A 13,693-nucleotide genomic window follows, 5' to 3' on the forward strand; every position below is an offset into this window, starting at 1 on the left:
AGTGGTTCTTGCAAAATAAGTTAGAGTGAGCACCACCCTAACACAAGCTAATACAGGCGCCTGGGTCTCGGGTCCTTAACACAAAAACTCGTGTGCCTTCGTGACCATCGAAGACAACACATTCTTCCGGGTTGCCCAGTTTTAAAGAAACACAATATGAATATTCAAGCATGCAAAATATTGTGTGGTGATTGGTCGATGGTCATCTCCTCCTCGTTTGGGTTTTTCCCTGCTCAGCACAGGTGTCTGGACCACAAAGACGAGTTGTTATTCGCGTTCCCCATCGGCCTTGAGATGTCGTTCCTGTCTGGACATCCTGTTCCACAATACTTTGAAGAAAACCAATTAATGTAGCCTGCACATTCCTTTCCACTTATTAATCACCACACTACTACTAGAAATGATATTGATATGATTATATGTGTCTAACGCAGCCTTAATCAAATGTGTTTGCAAACTGCCGAAAGTACATTTCCTTTTACTTCCCAAACCTTCAATCAATGTATTATGGCAGAGCTCCCCAACCCCGGGTCCACGGACCGGTACCGGTTCGTGGGTCACTTGGTACCGGGCCGCCAAACCGCACAGAAAAAAAAAATTTTTTTTTTTTTTTTTAATCGATCATTTCATTCAGGCGCTCGTCCCGGTCACGAGAGATGTTCCCCCAGTCGAGCCCGCAAAGCTAGCAAAAATGAGTACACATTTATTTTGAAAAATATTTTAAAAAATTGGCGTTTGTCTCCCAATTACATCCGTCGGTGCATCTGTGTTAATTCGAGTCAAGACGCTTATCCCGGACACGTGATGTCCCGCCAGTCAAGCCCGCGAAGCTAGCAAAAATAAGCAAGAAACAGAAATGTTTGGAAAGCTTCTTTGGAAAGAGAAAAAAGCCCAATGAAGAGACTGATGAAGAAGAAGCTACAACTTCTAAGAAAAGGAAAGCTACATTTAAAAGAAAATTTCTGGAGTCCTACTTAAAATATGGATTCATCGCCACAGGTGACTCTGACGAGCCAAGCCCACTCTGCTTATGTGGCGGCGACATGCTAGCTAGCGAGGCAATAAAGCCTTTATAACTGCTTCGGCACATGGAGACCAAGCATCCTGCATTAAAAGATAAATCTTAACCACTTCCGGTGTGATTGTCTCCGATTACGCCTCGATGGGACCGGCTCGTTTCTGAGAAACAAGCTCAGTGCTCCCACTAATTCAACATAATGGTGAGTTTTACTTTTATGTGGTTTATACTTTTTATTTCATCGTATTTATATATTTATTAGAAATGTATTACTGTTTTTTTTCGTTTATAATGCGCAAAATTTAACTAATTTATTGTCCTAAAATCTGGGGTGCGCATTATACATGGGTACACATTTTTTTTTTCTTTTTAAGAAAATCATGGTACAACAAAACCAACAACAGGACTGACCGACAAAGTCGTGGAACAAAAAGACAGGGTGACATTACCAAAGACAGAAACAGAAACCAAACAGACATCATGACAGTAACACATGCAATGATCCAACGGTGAGCGAGGGGCAGACAGGACTTAAATACGAAACACGTTACATTGATTGAGGTGACACAGGAAGGGAGGGGCGACGCGAACAGAAACTATGGCAACCTAGACACATAGCAAAACTAGGGTCGAGGCATGACAAATTTCCCTTGAAATAAAACTTGAAATCACCTTTCTTCTTGTTTGTTGTCAATCGCGCATTGCATTCACCCATCCTGCCCAACACAGTCAGTAAAATTTATAATTGACGACACATCGTTTGATGCGTTGGTGCAATGCTTGATGGTGTGTTATTGTCAAATATTGTTTGTTTTTTAATCTCCATCGCAGACCGGATATCATATGGAGGCCGCCATGACAGTATGCGCAGAACGGATGCGCAAGACACGTCAGCTATATAAAGAGCGAGAGTTGAGTTTTCTTCCTATTAGTTTCAATTCACAGTTTAATTAGCAGTTTCAATCAGCAAATAACAAAATGCGTATTACAGGAAATATTTTATTTCACAACACTTTGCCTTGTTCCTTTCGTCTCTGCTGTTCACTTCAAACACGCTCCATACGAACGCAATGCTCTCGTATCAGACGCTTGCTCGATCACCTGCTCGTTTGCTGTCACAATGTACCCTACACAAATCGGAAACATTTGTTGCGGCTCCGAGTCACGAAGAGGGGCAAGTTTTGGTTTCCAAGGGTGTTTTTATTCCTCTTCAACTTCTCTCCCATACAGAGCCGCTTTTTTCACATGTCTGCACTGATCGCGGTGGTGCCTTTACGGGCAGTTGGAGAAATCAACGCCAACAAAAAAAAAATACATCCATCCTAGTTAAGACCATACCAAAGACTATAAAAATGGGACCCATTGCCTCCCTGCGTGTGTGACGATCATTGGGACTATTTATATAAATGTACTATTTATACAAAGGCCGGTCTGCGAAAATATTTCTGACATGTAACCGGTCCGTGGCGCAAAAAAGGTTGGGGACCACTGGTCTATCCAATTTGCAGAAACAGAAACAATTTTGAAAAATAAAAATGAGAGGAAAAGAGAGAAATCTATTTGCAGGCAGAAACTGATCCACACTAGTGCATATTAGTGTCGAGCCCTCATGGGAAAGTCGAAGAAATAAAAACCAAAAAAACGACAGAACATGCTTTCAGGAATTGGATGAGGCAAAATTGTGAATTTGAGACATTGCAATGCTCAATTTAATAGGAATAATTGATTGGTTGTGTTATAAGATTATAGAAGATTCTATGTGCGAGTTAAATCAAAGTCAAAGTCACAGTCTGCTTTATTGTCAATTTCTTCACGTGAAGAAACACAAAGAGATCGAAATTACGTTCTCACTATCCCACGGTGACAAGACAGTACACAATATACATACAAGTAAACAAGAAGGCACAAACAATGAATAAATAATAAATAAAGAGTGAGCGGGGTGACTCACATCACTCACAATCGTGGTCGCCTTGCGGGTGAGATGGGAGGTGTAAATGTCCTTCAGGGAGGGGAGTGAAGTACCAATAATCTTACCAGCTGTGTTCACTATGCGCTGCAGGGCCTTCAAGTTGTAGTCAGTGCAGCCGCCACCCCAAACAGCAATACAGCTGGAGAGGACGCTCTTAATAGTGCCGCGGTAAAATGTAGTCATGACGGCCGGAGGAGCGCTTTCTCGCCTGAGTTCCCGCAGGAAGCACAGGCGGCGCTGAGCTTTCTTCGCCAGTGATGCGGTGTTGGTGGACCAGGAGAGGTCCTCACTGATGTGCACCCCCAGGAATCTGGTGCTGCTCACTCTCTCCACCACAGCACCGTCGATGGTCAGTAGCAGGTGTTCGGTGTGACCCTTCCGGAAGTCAACAACAATCTGCTTGGTCTTGTTGACGTTCAGCGGGAGGTTGTTGTCCCTGCACCACGTGGCCAGAGGGTCGACCTCCTGTATTGAGTCTCGTCGCCCCCGGTGATGAGACCCACCAGAGTCGTGTCGTCGGCATATTTCAGCACGCGGTTGCTACTGTAAGTTGCAGTGCAGTCATGCGTCAGCAGGGTGAAGAGCAGCGGACTGAGCACGCAGCCTTGGGGGGCCCCCGTGCTCAGCGTGATGCTGGCGGAGATTTTGTCGCCAACACGTACCACCTGAGGCCTCTGACAGAGGAAGTCCAATAGCCAGTTGCAGAGGTAGGTACTGAGGCCCAACTTGTCGAATTTGCAGATGAGTCGCTGTGGTACAATGGTGTTGAATGCAGAACTGAAGTCCACAAACAGCAATCTCACATACGAGTCCCTTCTCTCCAGATTGAGTTGAAAATGATGTACCGTATTTTTCGGACTAAAAGTCGCTCCGGAATATAGGTCGCATTAGCCATAAAATGCACAATAACGTAAAAAAAAACCATATATATATGTCGCTCCGGAGTAAATGTCGCATTTTGGGGGAGATTTATTTGACAAAATCCAACACCAAGAACAGACATGAACAAGCAACAACTGGCTAAACCAGGGGTCACCAAACTACGGCCCGCGGGCCGGATACGGCCCACCGGACCGTTTAATCCGGCCCGCCAACCCTGAACAAATTGTATTATTAAACTTTTTTTTTTTTTTTTTTGCTCATTTTGCCTGCAATGACTGCGTTTCCCCAGTAGATGGGGAAGCGCTCGCCTGCGCATTTACTACCGGAAGCCGTGTCAGAAAGCTCGGTGCACACTCACAAGTGCGTGTACGGACATGGTGCACTCGCGCTCTATTTGTATCAGTCCCGAATTTAGAGCGTGGGCTGTGACGACAGCATTCTTGTAATTTGCGCGCTGAGCTTTCAGATGCAGTTTTGCGCTAAAGCCACCCACAAACCTTCCCCTGGAATCCTTCCGTTAAAATGTCGCCCAAGGAAAAGCAAGGTGAACACAGTGCCGAGCGTTTAAAAGAGAGTGGCCAATTTGGCTCGACGTACGCGACGTGACGTTCAGCCACATGAACGTCAACATCTACCCTCAAAGATCGAGGTAAACGGACCAACACCTCGGATCTCGCCTAAGAATTGCCACAACAAATTTTACTCCAGACTATGACGCACTATCAAACTTTAACAAAAAAGACAGCGGTGTCTACAAGCCTACTGGAACCTACAAAAGGATTATAAGGAATCAACACAAGAACTTTAAGAGACTGCTCATATGTGTCAGAGAGGTTCTGCTCTGACAACTGAGCTGAACTTTTATCTGTTAAGATTGTGCATGGCACAACAGAAAGTTAATGTTCCATGTTTTTTTTTCTATGAAGAACCCAGAGAGTTATTTAGTTATTATTTATTTCCTGTTTTTTCTGTGAAGAACTCAGAGAGGGTTATTTAGTTATTATTTATTTCATTAATAGTGTTATTATTTGTTTCCTGACTTTTTTTCTGTAAAGAACCTGGAAAGGGTTATTAAATAACCGTTATTTGGTTATGGGTGGCTTTCTGTAAAACAATAAAAATTTTAAGCTCCCCTACGATCGTCACACTTTTTCTGTTACAAACTGACACCGGCCCGCCATCAGAGAAGGGAAAGGTTATGTGGCCCTCACAGGAAAAAGTTTGAGGACCCCTGGGCTAAACGATAGGTATGCTAACGTGACATAACCACAAACAAAGAGCTGAGAACGGGCCTGACGTAACATTCAGTTATTCAAAAAACTATTACATAAATAACTAGGGGTGTAACAATTCATCGATACACATCGATTAATCGATATAATGCTCGACGATTTATTGGCATCGATGCTAAAGGTAAACATCGATTTATATCGCCGTGTTTGACCTCGGACATTAGACGCGACTTTATTTTGAAATCCAGTTCATTGTTGCTTGCTTCCTCTTTCCGGGAGCAGTGCGCGCGTGTTGTGTTGTGAGCAGAGCACGCACGTGAAAGGGGAGTCGACAACTAGTACGCGGCTCCTGGGCTGGTGCTATGGCTAGTGTCCAAAAAGACGAGGAAATTGGCTCCCCTTTAGGCTTCAAGTCATTCGTTTGGAAGCACTTTGGATTCCAAAGAAAGGATGGCTCAACGGACAAGACACGTGCAGTTTGTAAATCCTGCCATGCGGTGATCAAATATTCAGGGAGCACAAATCTCGGCGCACATTTAAAGAAAAAACACGACATCAAAGTTTAGTGTTAAAATAAGCACTTTGTATACTACAATACTCTTGTAATTTCCTAAATAAAGAGTTTGCAGTACCTTGTTGATTTTGCGTATGAATTGTTATAAATCAGGATATTGTTCTATATTTTTTATTTAAAAAAAAAATATATCGATCGTAGAGCACTATATCGTGATATATCGTGAATGAATCGCAGCAGGCTTTAAGATATCGGCAAATATCGTATCGTAGTTCTTTGTATCGATATATCGTATCGTGACAAAACCCGCGATTTACACCCCTATAAATAACACGTTTATGAAACCATCTATGTCACTCAAATACATTAAATCCATCAATCGTCTTTTATGTCAACAATGGGTGCGCACCGCTGACGGCGCTTTCACTTCAAAGTATTCCACAGGCCCATATAACGATATATAAATTAGATATCAAATAACTATTATATAAGCAATAATATTATCAAACCATCTGTGTCATTCCAAATCATTAAATCCATCGATCAAATTCCTCGTCCTTTGTCAACAACGCCGCGTGTGCGCCCTGACGTCGGCCTCGTCGTTATTCCACAGATCTAGTATGTACTAACTATATTGTAGCGTTAACAAAGTACAAGGAAAGACGTGGGTTTGTTAAACAGCTCTTTATTTAACAAAACAAGGGTTCAACGAGCAGACAACTACTGAACTGTAACGATAAAAACATATACAAGTTGCTCCACGAAATAAAATATATCAAATAACTATAACAAATAGTTCACCGCCACACAGCCCCAAGCACCGGGGTGGACTTCCTGGCGTGTGGCCGCGTGGACTTCAATCCCCGGAGGTGGCACTTCCAGCCACGGATATGGACAAGAGCTCCATAGAATAGGACCGGGCGTGCATAAAAGCCATGTCCGAGCCCCATCTACTGTCCCCGGACAGCCACCCGGCCGAGCACCGGCCCCCGACTTCCATCCATGGAGGTGAAAGAGAGCTCCGTAGAGTAGGACCGGGCGTGCGTAAAAGCCATGTCCGAGCCCCATCCACCGTCCCCGGACAGCCACCCGGCCGAGCGCCGGCCCCCGACTTCCATCCATGGAGGTGAAAGAGACCTACGTAGAGTAGGACCGGGCGTGCGTAAAAGCCGTAATAGTTTTTCAAACCTTCTGTGTCACTCCAAATCATTAAATCCTTCAAAGTCTTCATCCTCCGTGTCACTTACAAAGCCCCTAATGATGCCGGTAGTACGTGGAGTCCTTCGTCATCTTCATCATCCCGTGATCGAATCTTTGTCCTTTATGTAAACAACCGCCGCGCCACGCTGCTGACGTCACTTGAAATTCAAATTACAGTAATCTCTTGCTACATTGCGGTTCGTTTATCGCGGTTTCACTTTTTTTTTTTTTTTAATTTTGAAAATTCATGAAAAAAATTCACATAAAAGTTGCACCCCCACCCAAACTATGAAAAAAATGCGACTTATAGTCCGAAAAATACGGTATGTATGTTGTGTGGCGAGCTTGGATAAATTGAGACCAATCTGATAGAAAGACTCATTTTTGGAGACTGTGTGAGATTCAAATGAGCATTGATGAATGATTGCCTGAATGAAAGAAAAATACAGATGGAATGGTTGAAGTTGTTGAAGACTAGTATGGAAAATTAGTTGAACAACTTTGAAGAATGAGTGATTTTGAGTAAGTTAAATGCTAAGAAAAAAAAGTTGCTTTTGGATTGATAATTAACTAGAGACAAAAAACTGAAGAACCAGTAACACATGCAGAATATGTGTGAACCGGGAAATTGAGAAGCGTTGTGGAAAGAAAGTCAAATTAAATGATGATAGAATCATATGTAGTAAAGAACACATCCTCCCAAAAAGAGAAAGGCCGCAGCCCACAAGGACTACGAGGAAGCAAACAAGGAAGTAAGGAAAAGTGCCAAACGGGACAAGAAAAACGACATTGAGGCACTGGCGAAAGAAGCACAGGAAGCAGCAGCACAACCTCAAGGAACTCTACATGACCACCAGGAAACTAGCTGGGAAGAATAGAATAGAATAGAATAGAATAGAATAGAATAGATCTTTATTTATCATTGTCACATGTACAACGAAATTTAAAAAGTGCCAAACGATCCGCGCATGAGATAAAAAATAGAATAAATAGACTAAAAAGATAAAAAAATAAATACAAGCTAAAACCCACAGAAGAACATAAACAGACATAATCATTTACGTTTAGCTGCATTCAATGCAACTACCGCTGTAGGGTAAAAACTGGTGGCGAATCTGCTAGTCCTTGACCTAATTGCCCTGTAGCGTTTGCCTGATGGCAACAGTTTGAAAAGGGAGTGGCCAGGGTGGGAAGTGTCCTTCAGAATGTTCTGTGTTTTTTTGAGACAGCGGGTTCTGTGTAGGTCTTCCAGTGTGGGGAGAGGGCAGCCAATGATCTTCTGTGCTGTGTTGATGACCCCTTGGATTTTTTTCCTCTGAGCAGCAGTGCAGCTGGAGTACCAAACACATATACAGTACGTTAAAGTGCTTTCTATGGAGCAGGGATAGAAGGACACCAGCAGTCTTTGTGAAATGCTGTGCCTCCTCAGCAGCCTTAAGAAGTAGAGTCTCTGCTGGGCCTTTTTAAGCAGCTCAGAGGTTCACGCCCCAGGTGAAGTCCTCCTTGATGTGGACACCCAGGTAGTGGAAGGAGGACACCCATTCCACACAGACCCCGTTGATGATAAGTGGTGGAATGTCCGTTTTATTTTTCCTCCTAAAATCAATGACTAGTTCTTGGGTTTCAGCCGTGTTTAGGAGCAGATTGTTCTCTCCGCACCACTCCGATAGTTGGACCACTTCGTCCCTGTAGGCAGACTCATCCCCCTTTGAGATGAGCCCCACCACGGTTGTGTCATCCGCAAATTTCACAATGTGTGAAGATGTGTGTGTGACGATCATTGGGACTTTAAAAAAAAAAAAAACTAGAGGCATCATGATGCTATTATCACCAAGCAAAGTGCTAAGCCGCATCATCTTAGAAACAGTACGGAAAGGGGTTGACGAGGAGCTCAGAGAAAATCAAGCTGGTTTCAGAGGTGGAAGGTCATGTAACGACCAAATTGCTACCCTTAAGATCATTATAGAACAATCGAGAGAATGGAACACCCCGGCTTACGTAAATTTAATAGACTTCGAAAAGGCGTTTGTCAGCGTAGACCGGAAGCTATTATGGAGCTTAATGGCACATTACGGAATACCCCATAAGTTCATCAACATCATCAAGACCTCATATCAGGACATGCAGTGCCAAGTGCTGCACCAGGGACCAACACAGAAAACATTCAACAGGGGACAGGGATGTCTACTTTCCCCTTTTCTATTCCTCCTATGCATTGACTGCATCATGAAACAAACTACCCACAATAAAAAGACAGGCATCCAATAGACTTTGACAGAACAACTAGAAGACCTGGACTTTGCTGACGATATTGCTCTACTCTCACACAGCCACCAACAGATACAGGAGAAAACTCAACTACTCGAAAAAACTCTTGCAGGACTAGGACTAAAAATAAACGGAGCAAAAACCAAAGTAACGTGAGTAAACAACAAAAACACAAACCCCATTAACCTCAGGGGCTGCCCACTGGAAAAGTAGACAAATTCACATACCTAGGAAGTGTAATTACAGTGGACGGTGGAACGGAGGAAGATGTGAAATCAAGAATAGGGAAAGCAAGAACAGCATTCAACATATTAGAAAAGATCTGGAAAACCAAACTAAACTCAAAATCTTCAACTCCAACGTCAAAACAACGCTGCTATATGGATCAGAAACATGAAGGACCACCAAACACATCACCGCTAAACTGCAAACCTTCACAAACCACTGCCTAAGACGCATCCTCAGGATCTTCTGGCCCAACCGCACCAGCAACACCAGCCTATGGGACCGCACCAAACAAGAAACAACAGAGATACAGGTTTTGAGGAGGAAGTGTAGCTGGATAGGACATACCCTGAGAAAAAACAACACGGTTATAACCAAACAGGCGTTAACATGGAACGCACCAGGCAAAAGAAGCAGAGGGAGACCCAAAAACAACTGGAGAAGGAGCACAGAGCTGGATGTCAAGAAGATGGGACAGTCGTGGAAACAGCTGGAGAAAATGGCACAAGACAGACGAGCGTGGAAATTCTTCATCGATGGCCTATGTTCCGAAAGGAATGAAAAGGCCTAACTAACTAACCAACCAACCAACCAACCAACCAACCAACCAACCAACCAACCAACCAACCAACCAACCAACCAACTAACACTAATATACAAATATACAACATTTGCAAAAAGTAGATGAACAGTCATTGGCATATAGCATGATCAGAGCACCCAAACTGAAAGATGTGTCAAATGCAAACTTACTCCCGCCTGATCTTTCTTCCCCACAGGTCAACAACCGCTCCAAGCCAGGAGACTGGGACGACATAAAGGTTGTCAAAAAGGACAAACTGGGCCAGCAATGGTGGGAGGGACCATTCCAAGTCTTGCTGACTACCCCCACTGCGCTGAACATTGCTGGTAGGCCCAGCTGGATTCACCTCAGCCACTGGACGTTACAGAGATTGCTTGACCCCATTTTCGGATTGGGCGAAGTCTGACTACAAAGGGGCCTCATCGTTTAGGGTGGGGCGTCTCAATGTTGGTGAAGAATCCATAAGATCCCCACTCCGACTAGGCAATGGGAAATATCAGTGTCTCTGCTATCCTAGTAGCAAGTGGGCTCCACATGCCAGGTGGATCCTCTGCTGCATTGTGGTTGAAGCGTGCTATGGTCTATGGCTCATCTGAAGAGACCAATTGACAATGTCGACCAAGGAAAAAGATGGTCACATGATGAGAACTTTGAGGACTGGTGATGGGACCCCAGAAACCCACACGAAACCAACACTTGGTACCGGGGTGTGACGTTCACTGTGAGATCCCACACACAGGAGGGATGCTATGTGTGTTCCAAACACCCCCCACTTCCTCCACGCAAGTTCACCTGGAGCCAAGAACAATGACTGTCACTGAAACGAAATGCATGACCTCTGTGGGAGGAGTTGGATTTAAACACCGTGCTGTCACAGTCAGTGATGCTACCCCTACCGCCCTGGACTCACAGAAAGGAACCTGTGATCGAACTCTTTTGAATTAATCCCAATGTGACTGTTGAAGGACAATAGATGCCACAAGTGGCCTAAACAAAAAGGCTATCTGAAATGGACTACACGTGTTTCATCCAAGAAAATTAAACCCACAAATGCATTAACGACTGCTCTCCAGGAGGAAACTGGAGCCCCCTCAAACAGATGTCCTGCCCCCTCGAATCAAACTTTTAGAAGTGAAAAATCCGCTGATAGAAACACACGTTAATCAGCCCCCTCTCTTCTCTCATGTCGGTGCAGTGTGTGTCCTCACACAGCCTGCTGTCAGGACTCTGCGCCCCTCCGTAAACATCCAATCACTGTGAGTATGCAAATGAGGCAAGACACAGCCAGAGTGTCAAGTTACAGTCAGCGCGGTAGGAGTTGGAAGAAGCAGTAAAAACTCCACCAAACTCGTCGTAATGACCCGTGATATAACTAATGATTAACGACAACTCAAATAATAGTTAATAACATTCATATTATATGTCCCCCCCCCTCCCCCCTGAGAGATGGCCACCTTATTGTGGTCAGGGGGTTTGCGTGCCTCAGTGACCCTAAGAGCAATACCAGCAGAAGCTTTAATCTTCAGGTGGGACACCCAAGCTGGAGAGGTCTTAGTGCAGAGGCCTGACAGAGTTCAATCCACTTCTCCAGGTTGAGATCTGGACACACAGCTAACAACTGCCATGAAGAAAACACTAACAGTGTTAAAAATGTGTAAAAAAATAAAAAAGAAGACCATGCCCCCTTCACATTTGTGACTGCCCCCTCTTATGTGCATTCCTAGAACCGGCCCTGTGTCCGATGCTTCCTGCGAACTGGACAAGACTGTGCACCAGTGTGGGTGACCGACCACACCTACAGGATGCAACATCCTCAGCTGACGACAACACACAACTCTTCTGGACGTCAACGTAGGGCTGTTGCAGCCTTTGAACCACATTACCCCGTCTGGGGTACGAATGTCCCTGACAGCCACAAAGTGTGGTCCGTCGGAGACAAAGTCGTTCATGCGCTTTTTCCTTGAATCGGAGTTGGGAAACAATCACTCTTCATCGAGACACTGAACTATCGTTTTCAATCCTTTGTGAATCTCTTGCTGCAAGTCAATGATGAACAAAACAGAGAGATTCAGGCTATTGGACTAATAGTCTTGCAAAACAGGATGGTTCTGGACTTGATGACTGGAGAGCAAGTTGGCGTGTGCCACATCATTGGGACTTCCTGTTGCACATACATTCCAGGAGTTAATGACACATCAACGATGCCGTGAACTCGCTGAAGAATTTACAGCAGGCCATGTTGGAGGATAAAATCCCACATCAATGGGATTTCTTTTCATGGCTGTTCTCTGGCGCTTGGTGGCAACTGCTGTTGAAACTTGTGACTCCTATGATTGTTGTGCTCATTTACGACCTGTGTTATCTCATGTTTGGATTCAGCTGTATCAAGATCTGTGTCTTCTACCATAGCTGAAGTGTGAATACAACATCTCAGGTATGTTGAATGTGATGATTTTAATGCGCTGCGGACAAAAGATTGCAATAATGCTGATTAGCTGAACGTTTTTCACAGAAACTTGACAATTTGACCGTCAAACGCCTCACAAGTGATGAATACAATGATGTTTCTGTGTTTTTATTTTTATTTTTCTATCTTCATTATATTTTCTTGCTTATGTTTGTTAATCGGGGTGACAATCATATGATAAACAGGAGGGATATGTTAGAGTTGACAGATTAGTTTCATCCTATGCTTATGTTGGAATGTAATCTGTAATAATTAACTAAACGTGTCCTGTCTTAACAAAGTAGTAGAACGCCTGTCTGTCTGTCTGTCTGTCTGTCCTCAAAAAAACGTTAAATTTCGAGTTGATCAATAAGCTACGACCACATTCAATTCGGATGATTCTAAAAGACAAAGCACGACAGTGTGATGACAGTTTAAGTCCTTTTTTTGCTGTCCGTCCGTCTTTGAAGATTTATTCTTTAACGATATCATGACATTAGCATAACATTAGCTTTATGTAACATCATGTTACCCACATGCTTGTAAAAGTAAAAACGTACCATCGATCCATCGATCCATCCATCTTCTTCCGCTTATCCGGGGTCGGGTCGCGGGGGCAGCAGCTTTAGGAGGGACTCCCAGACTTACCTCTCCCCAGCCACTTCATCCAGCTCATCCCGGGGGATCCCAAGGCGTTCCCAGGCCAGCTGAGAGACAGTCTCTCCAGCGCGTCCTGGGTCGTCCCCAGGTTCTCCTACCTCCCACGTAAAAACGTACCTTTGTGTTTTTTTGTTTTGATGTGCCCCTTAATGTTCGAAGCGCCGCGACCTCCATAGCTTATCACATCTTGACAAAGAATGCACAAAACCTTCCCCGGGACATCTAATTTACGGATATGTTCCGTCAGGCAGGTGGTTACGGACTGTGTTCCGAGTTGTAAGATGACGCTGCTCTCGAGCCATGCCCATCTGAAGCAGTTCCTGATCCCGTTCGACTTGTCTATTTTCCTGACACGATCCTCGTCTTTTTTTCTCTAAAACATTCGCCATGCTGGCTAAAACTTTTGCTAATTAGGCAAATGAGTAGGCAAATGATGTGACGAAAGTAGCACCAAAATGCTGCAGAAAATGAGGCGGCTGTTGTCGCAATACTGCTGGCAGCCGCTCCCCCCATATAAAAAATGTTCTCAACGGATCTACACGATTCACGAAAATGATACTCCCGACGGAAAAAACACGGAAATCGGCGGAAGATTCTCATCCCTGCGTCTGGGCCTGGTGCCTACCTGACCTTCTGTCTCCGGAACATCTGACACACCTCCTCCTCACGGATCTGAAGTGCGGGCACAGTTTC

At 44.3% G+C, this 13,693-nt stretch overlaps 1 long non-coding RNA gene across 2 annotated transcripts; it reads left to right on the forward strand.

Annotated features, from left to right (window-relative positions):
- The first annotated feature begins 45 nt into the window (after positions 1-45).
- LOC133157345 (uncharacterized) lies at positions 46-12,644 on the forward strand. 2 transcript variants are annotated; one of them, XR_009714999.1, is made up of 4 exons: positions 46-3,339; positions 3,411-3,697; positions 10,091-11,150; positions 11,619-12,644. It is a non-coding gene; the product is annotated as an uncharacterized LOC133157345 (long non-coding RNA). The 2 variants fall into 2 exon arrangements; XR_009714998.1 differs by having other exon boundaries at positions 46-3,697.
- Positions 12,645-13,693: the final 1,049 nt, after the last annotated feature.

This window comes from Syngnathus typhle, linkage group LG7 (genome assembly GCF_033458585.1).
Source record: "Syngnathus typhle isolate RoL2023-S1 ecotype Sweden linkage group LG7, RoL_Styp_1.0, whole genome shotgun sequence".
Classification (NCBI taxonomy): Eukaryota; Metazoa; Chordata; class Actinopteri; order Syngnathiformes; family Syngnathidae; genus Syngnathus; species Syngnathus typhle.